The sequence below is a fragment of the Pseudorca crassidens genome, chromosome 3, assembly GCF_039906515.1.
Source record: "Pseudorca crassidens isolate mPseCra1 chromosome 3, mPseCra1.hap1, whole genome shotgun sequence".
NCBI classification, from domain to species: domain Eukaryota; kingdom Metazoa; phylum Chordata; class Mammalia; order Artiodactyla; family Delphinidae; genus Pseudorca; species Pseudorca crassidens.
The window spans coordinates 166,710,020-166,716,019 of NC_090298.1; the positions used below are offsets into that span (position 1 = coordinate 166,710,020).

General features: G+C 59.2%; 1 protein-coding gene across 5 annotated transcripts in view; it reads right to left on the minus strand.

The window, feature by feature from the left end:
* EVI5L (ecotropic viral integration site 5 like) overlaps nucleotides 1–5,616 on the minus strand; it is a 29,888-nt gene extending 24,272 nt beyond the window's left edge. For 3 of the 5 annotated variants that reach the window (XM_067733940.1, XM_067733939.1, XM_067733936.1), the window contains exon 1: nucleotides 5,477–5,615. The gene's annotated coding sequence lies outside the window, so the exon portion shown is untranslated. Of the gene's footprint in view, nucleotides 1–5,476 lie in introns of all 5 variants that reach the window. The other 2 variants (XM_067733937.1, XM_067733938.1) reach the window with 1 other exon arrangement.
* Nucleotides 5,617–6,000: the final 384 nt, after the last annotated feature.

The following is a 6,000-nucleotide window of genomic DNA, read 5'->3' on the forward strand; positions in this document are numbered from 1 at the left end:
CGCCTCCATACCCCACCCCCTACCAGCCCAGCTTCTGATCCTCTACCTCTAATGATTATGGGGACCCAGAGTCATTTCTAAATCTGAAGCCTTGAAAGATGCCACGTGACCCCATCTGCCCAGACAGACTATCAGCTGGGCCACTCAGACCACCCCGACTCCTGGGGAGACGGCCTGACGTCTCCGGGTCTTTTCCTTGGCCATGGGGTGGGCATTTGATGGGCGAGCTGCCCCTCAGGTAACAAGAACGACTGCTGGAATTCAGCAGTCACTGCCGGCCCTCCTCTTGTCCCCAGTTCTAGCCGCTCCTCCGTGCCACTTGTGATGTTTCCACATCCAGGTACCTTCCTCCATGGCTGTATGTGTGGATAAATGATCCCAGATCTCTTGGCCTCCCGGGAGGACTTCAGGGCCAGCAGCCTGGGTTCAAATCCCTCCTCACCTACTTTTCTATCTTTCTGATCTGGGTACAATGTGCTTTGTCTCAGTTTCCTCATCTGAAAACAGGGCTGATGATAGTACCGACCTCACAGGTTTTGTTGGGAGGAGTAGATGAGCTAAAGCCTGTCAAGTGCTTAGTTCAGGAGCTGGCCCATGATATTTATCTCCCCCTGGGTAGAAAGTTCCATGAGGGCAGGGGCTGGCTAGCCCACTAGTGGATCCCCAGAGTCTAGTGTACCATTAGGCATCTGGTATTTGTGGACTGAATAAACAAACTTCCCCTCCTCAGCAGGCCCACCCCTTATGTGGCGGCCCTGTTTAAATATTAAACGCAATAAAACTAAAATCATTGTTATTGGTAGTAACAGCAGCAGCAGCAAGTACCTTCAGGCTAAAATCAGCTGTGGAAGGACCTGTGGAATCCCTTAGGACCTGTGGAATCCCTTCTGACCTAGGACCTGTGGAATCCCTTCTGACCTAAAAAAAAGTTTACTACCTTGCATGTCAGCAGCTACTTTCTGCCACCATCACAGGTTCCTTCCTGGCAAATCCCTGATTTCTCTATATTTCAGTATCCCTGAGAATGACAAAGGAAACAATTTAAAGCCCTCATAAGCCTTCCAGGGACAGGTGGATAAGAGAAGTGGCATCTTGTAAAGGATCTCGGCTCTTCAAAGCCAAGATGGTATCTTTCCTGCTGCAAAGGTTGGCTGGGCCAGGGCCCAGGGTGAGGTGGGTCGGCCCTGCCTTTGGGGGCTCTCCAAGCAGATGGATCTGACCTCTTTCTACAGAAGAGATCCAGGCCCTCTTTCAGAAGTGGGTGAGTAGGGAGGGCTGTCAGCTCCTAAAATCAACCAAGTGTCTACTGAGCATCTGCTATGTGCCCTGTTCTTGTCTAGGACTCAACCATGAATAGACAAGAGACGTGCCCTGCCCTCGTGGGACTCTTGGGCTGGGAGATAGCCCTCAATGAAACAATCTCACAGGGACTTCCCTGGCAATCCAGTGGTTAAGACTCCATGCTTCCAATGCAGGGGGCACGGGTTCCGTCCTCGGTTGGGGAACTAAGATCCCACAGGCCGCGTGGCGTGGCCAAAAGATAAAAAACAACAACAACAACAAAGAACAATCTCACAAACACATCACGGTGCGCTGAGAAATCAAAGAAAAGTGCCAGTGGGGCTCTTGAAATTTCCCTGGAAGGGATCAATCTCTTCCCCAGCCCCGGTGAGTTGTTAGTTCTCCTAAGTAACCTCCCTCTTGCCCTCTGTTTGGCTTCTAGAACATGTGTGCAGCAGACGTCCCTGGGCGGGGAGGGGTGGGGTGGGGTGGTTTGCTGCCTTTCCAAGTTCAATTCCAAATACTGGTCTCTTTTTTTTTTGCGGTACGCGGGCCTCTCACTGTCGTGGCCTCTCCCGTTGCGGAGCACAGGCTCCAAACGCGCAGGCTCAGCGGCCATGGCTCACAGGCCCAGCCGCTCCGTGGCATGTGGGATCCTCCTGGACCGGGGCACGAACCCGTGTCCCCTACATCGGCAGGCGGACTCTCAACCACTGCGCCACCAGGGAAGCCCTCAAATACTGGTCCCTTTGACCAGGGAGTGTCCCATGGTGTGTGCCCCTTGGATGGCATTTGGGACACAAAGGCCTATAGGATGAAACCCACCAAACAAGGCACGCTTCCCTGCGTGCACCATGCTTGCTCCTGCCGCCTGGGCCTCTTCCAAGCACTTAGGCTGCCTGGAACACCCCTCCGTGCCATGCCTGCCCAGAGAGCTCCTCTCCCAACTCGTATATCATCTCTGCTCCACCTTCCCTGATGCCCCGGGGATGCACCGGGCCCTTTTCTCTGCTCCACAGCATGCTGTCCGTTAATCTGTCTCCTGCTTCCACACAGGATGGGATGGTACGGGCACGGGCTGGAATGCTGGTTCCTCCGGGTGGTTTGGGGGGATTAAATGAGATAGTATATCAATGGGGCTTGATACAGGGCCTGGTGCGCAGCACGGCCTGATCAGTGTGCGTTCCTGGTTTCAGCTCTTGCCTGCTGACGTGGAGAGGGTCTTTAGATGCAGGGCAGGAGCCACCCCTGACGCTCCTTCACACCCCAGCCCCTGACTCGATTCCCAGTACGTGGTGGAGGCCTCATCCGGAACAACCAGCACCCATATTCTGCAAGAGGAAACTAGAGCACAATCCTCCGTTCCCCCTGCACCCATCAAAAGCACATGCACAAAGACCCGGCCCCCGCCCCCCAGTCTAGGGTAAAGGGCACTGATGTCTTTCACCAGCCCTTCCCGGGAACCTTCCCGTGTTTTCCTAAGGAGTCCACAGTCTATCCCGGGGAGGCTTCTGAGCCCACTGCATCTGCACAAAGTCCCCCCTGGGGAGGCCGTGGAGTTTGTTTCCTGTGTGCCTCGTGACCTTCAGAAGTCTCCTCGTTCAGTCCTCCCTTCAGCACGTGGGCAGAACAAACCTCTCCCCGCCCTGCGTCAGAGGTCTACGTGGGGTGTGGGCACTGCCAGCAAGCAGGCACCCGACTGCCCTCTGCCCCCCGGGAGGTCCCTGTGGGGCCACAAATCCCACAACCAACTGTCTCTTAGCCCTGATGTAAACTGGCTCAGCCATGGAAAGACAGTCATTATCCACTGAGGCATCAGCTAATTCCAACCAGGGGCCCAGGATGCCCAGTGACTCTGCCAGCACCCACAGGTGGGTGACTGCCCTCCTGGACCCCACTGACCCCTTCCACCTGGTGCCCAGGGGACATTCAGGGCCACATCCTAACCCCTCTGGCTCCCCTGCAGTACAAAGTCCTGGTTTCGGGATTTCTCTCCCCATTTTCTAGATGGGTAAGTCGAGGCCCCAAGGCTAGATGCGCTTTTCCCCAGAGCCATCCAGAATCCGCTGGTAAATATCCACAAGGAAGCCTGGGCTTGCTCCTCTGGGGCTTTCCAGGCGTGCTTATGTCAGACAGGCAGCGCCGGCCTGATCTGGATTCCCCTCAGGCAGGACCTGGGGCTCCTTCGCAGTCCCTGCGGTCCTGGCTGCCCTGTCTCACCAGTTCTGTGATCTGCCCTCCTCTTTGACTTGCCTCATCCCAACCTGCAGTCAAACCAAACCACCTGCAGTCGACCACAGAAGCCCAAGGGAACACACAGGTTGGACCCGAGGATGTGGGCTGTAGGGCGGGAAGAGCCAGTACACCTGGAAAGACACGATGACATGGGTCCCCCAGATCCATCCCAGCCCGGCTGAGGGGAAAAAAACCAAGCCGACTCCTCACTCGTGTTCCACCCGAGCCTCTTCAGCACATTTTTCCCTTCTGAAAATATTCCTTAACAAAGAGCTGTCTGCTTCTGGCAGGCCCAAACCCAGCCCCACTGGGTCTCAAATGCCAGGATCGAAGGAAGCTGTTTCATTTTGGCATGACATGCCGGTCGTGGGTGAAAGAGTTCTCGGGGCTGTCAGGGGCTGCTCCTGCCATCTGAGGCCAGCGGGCGTGGTGGGGTCAGGATGCTCGTCCTACCAGTCTGGTCAGGCTTCAGGACCAGGGCCAGGAGCAGGCGGTACCCCTACCCCTCTGCCAGGGGTGGCAGAAATCAGGGGGCAGCCAGTGGTTCTTTTGGGGAGACTGGTGTAGGCGAGAGAGGGAGCATCCTTCCCTTTGAAGAAGGGTAAAGCGAGGGAGATGAATAAAGGGGAAGAGGCCTGGGGCAGGTGTCCAAGGGGTGCTGGGAGATTCTGGGTCACCCCGCCACCTCCAGGGCCCCAATAGGGGCACAGGCTCAGGGAGGCTGGTGTGGATGGGAAGGCTGGCTGCCTGGGGCCGGGCAGGTAGCTCATGTCTCTGAGTCTCTGCCTGAGCTGGGAGCTGCGGGGTCCTCCAGGAGGACCTGGGCAGGTGAATTCCAAGGAGGGGTGCCAAAGTGCTGAGGAGCCGTGTGTGTGTGTGTGTGTGTGTGTGTGTGTGTGTGTGTGCGCGCGCGCGCGTTGACGGGGGCAGGTCCCAACTGCCTGGCCCTGTGTTGGAGGTCTTAAGTTTTTCTGCGTGTGCTGGGGATCCAAGTGTCTGTCCGTGCGTGTGTGAAGGGCTCCTGAATGTGTGTGAGGGGCCCAGGGTGTCTATCAGTATGAGTTGTTGGGGGTTCATGGGTTTTGCTCTGTTGCCTCCCGGATGTGTGTGTGTGTGTGCATGTGAGTGGGGCCCTCACAGAGGTGGGTGTCCCTTAGGTGAGGAGTGGGGTTCAGAACATCTGTTGGGAGGTCCTGAGCATGAGGTGAGGGTGGATTTCCAGGAAGTAGGGATCAAGACGGGTCAGGATCAGGGAGTGTGTGCGATGATGACCCTGAGGAGTGGCTTTCAGGGGTGCCCTTGGGCATGGGGCTGCTGGGGGTGGGAGATGGCCCAGCAGGCCGAGGTGAGGCCTGCGGGCAGGAATCCGGATTTACAGAGGCTGGGGAGGGGTCCTGTGCGGTCAGAAGGGAGGGGTATGGCTCTAAGACGGGTATCCTTGGGGGCGGGGGCAGGTCTGGGCCCAGAGATAGGATGTGAAGTGAGGGGAGGGATGGTGTGGCAAGGGGTCTACAGATGAAAGGGGTCTTGAGGGATCGGGACAGAGAGAGGGCGGAGGTCCTGGGCTTGCGGGGGCGCTCGTAGGGGCCGGGTCTGCGGGGTGGGGACTCGGGGATCCCTGAAGGGTCCGGGAAGGGGTCCTGAGGGTCAGTAAAGAGGGTGAGCGGGGGTCACGGGCCTGAGGGGCCCTCCCGGGGAGGGGGCGGCGTGGGGGCGGAGGGCGCCCGGAGGAGTCGTGGGAGGGGCCCTGAGGGGTCGGGAAGCGTTGGAACGAGGATGGGCAGGGGCCAGGGCCCGAGGCTGACGGCCAGGGTCCGTGCTGGGAGTGCCGAGGGCTCCCGGCGCGGGGTCCGGGGCGAGGGGGCCCGAGTCCCAGTCTTGCCCGGCCCCCGTGGGCCGCAGCGCGGAGTCGCGGGCCTGAGAAGGCGCCCGGGAGGCCCGGCCCGCACCGCCTACCTACCTGCGAAGAGCGCGCTGCCATAGCCATGCCGAGCCTCGCCGTCCCGGGCCGCGCCGCCGTCCCGGGCCCCGCCGCGTCGCTCGCCCCGCAGCCCGGCCCGGCCCCCTCAGCCGCCCCCCGGGACCGCGGCCGCCGCCGGCTCTGTCGCTGCCATTTCACCCGCTGACAGGAGCCGCTGCCCCGCCCCCGAGGCCCAGTCAGCCAATTCACCGCCCCCAGGCGCTATGGCTCCGCCCACTGGCCAGGAGTGACGGGGTGTCTGGCCAATCCATGGTCACTCCGTAAGGAGGGCGAGGGCCCTGGCTACGGCCAGAAGGTTGCCGCCTTTAAGGAGAGAAGCGAATTGAAATTAGGGAAGCAGTGAAGGACGGGGTGTTTTGCCTATCGGAATGTGGAATCCTGTTGATCAACACTTGGAACGACCAATAGGAAGGAGAGAGGGGGTGTGTCTCTGAGGGAAGGCTGCGTCCCTGAGGAACCCCAGACAGAGGCAGGCCAGCGTTTGGCTCTAAGCCCCGCCCAGA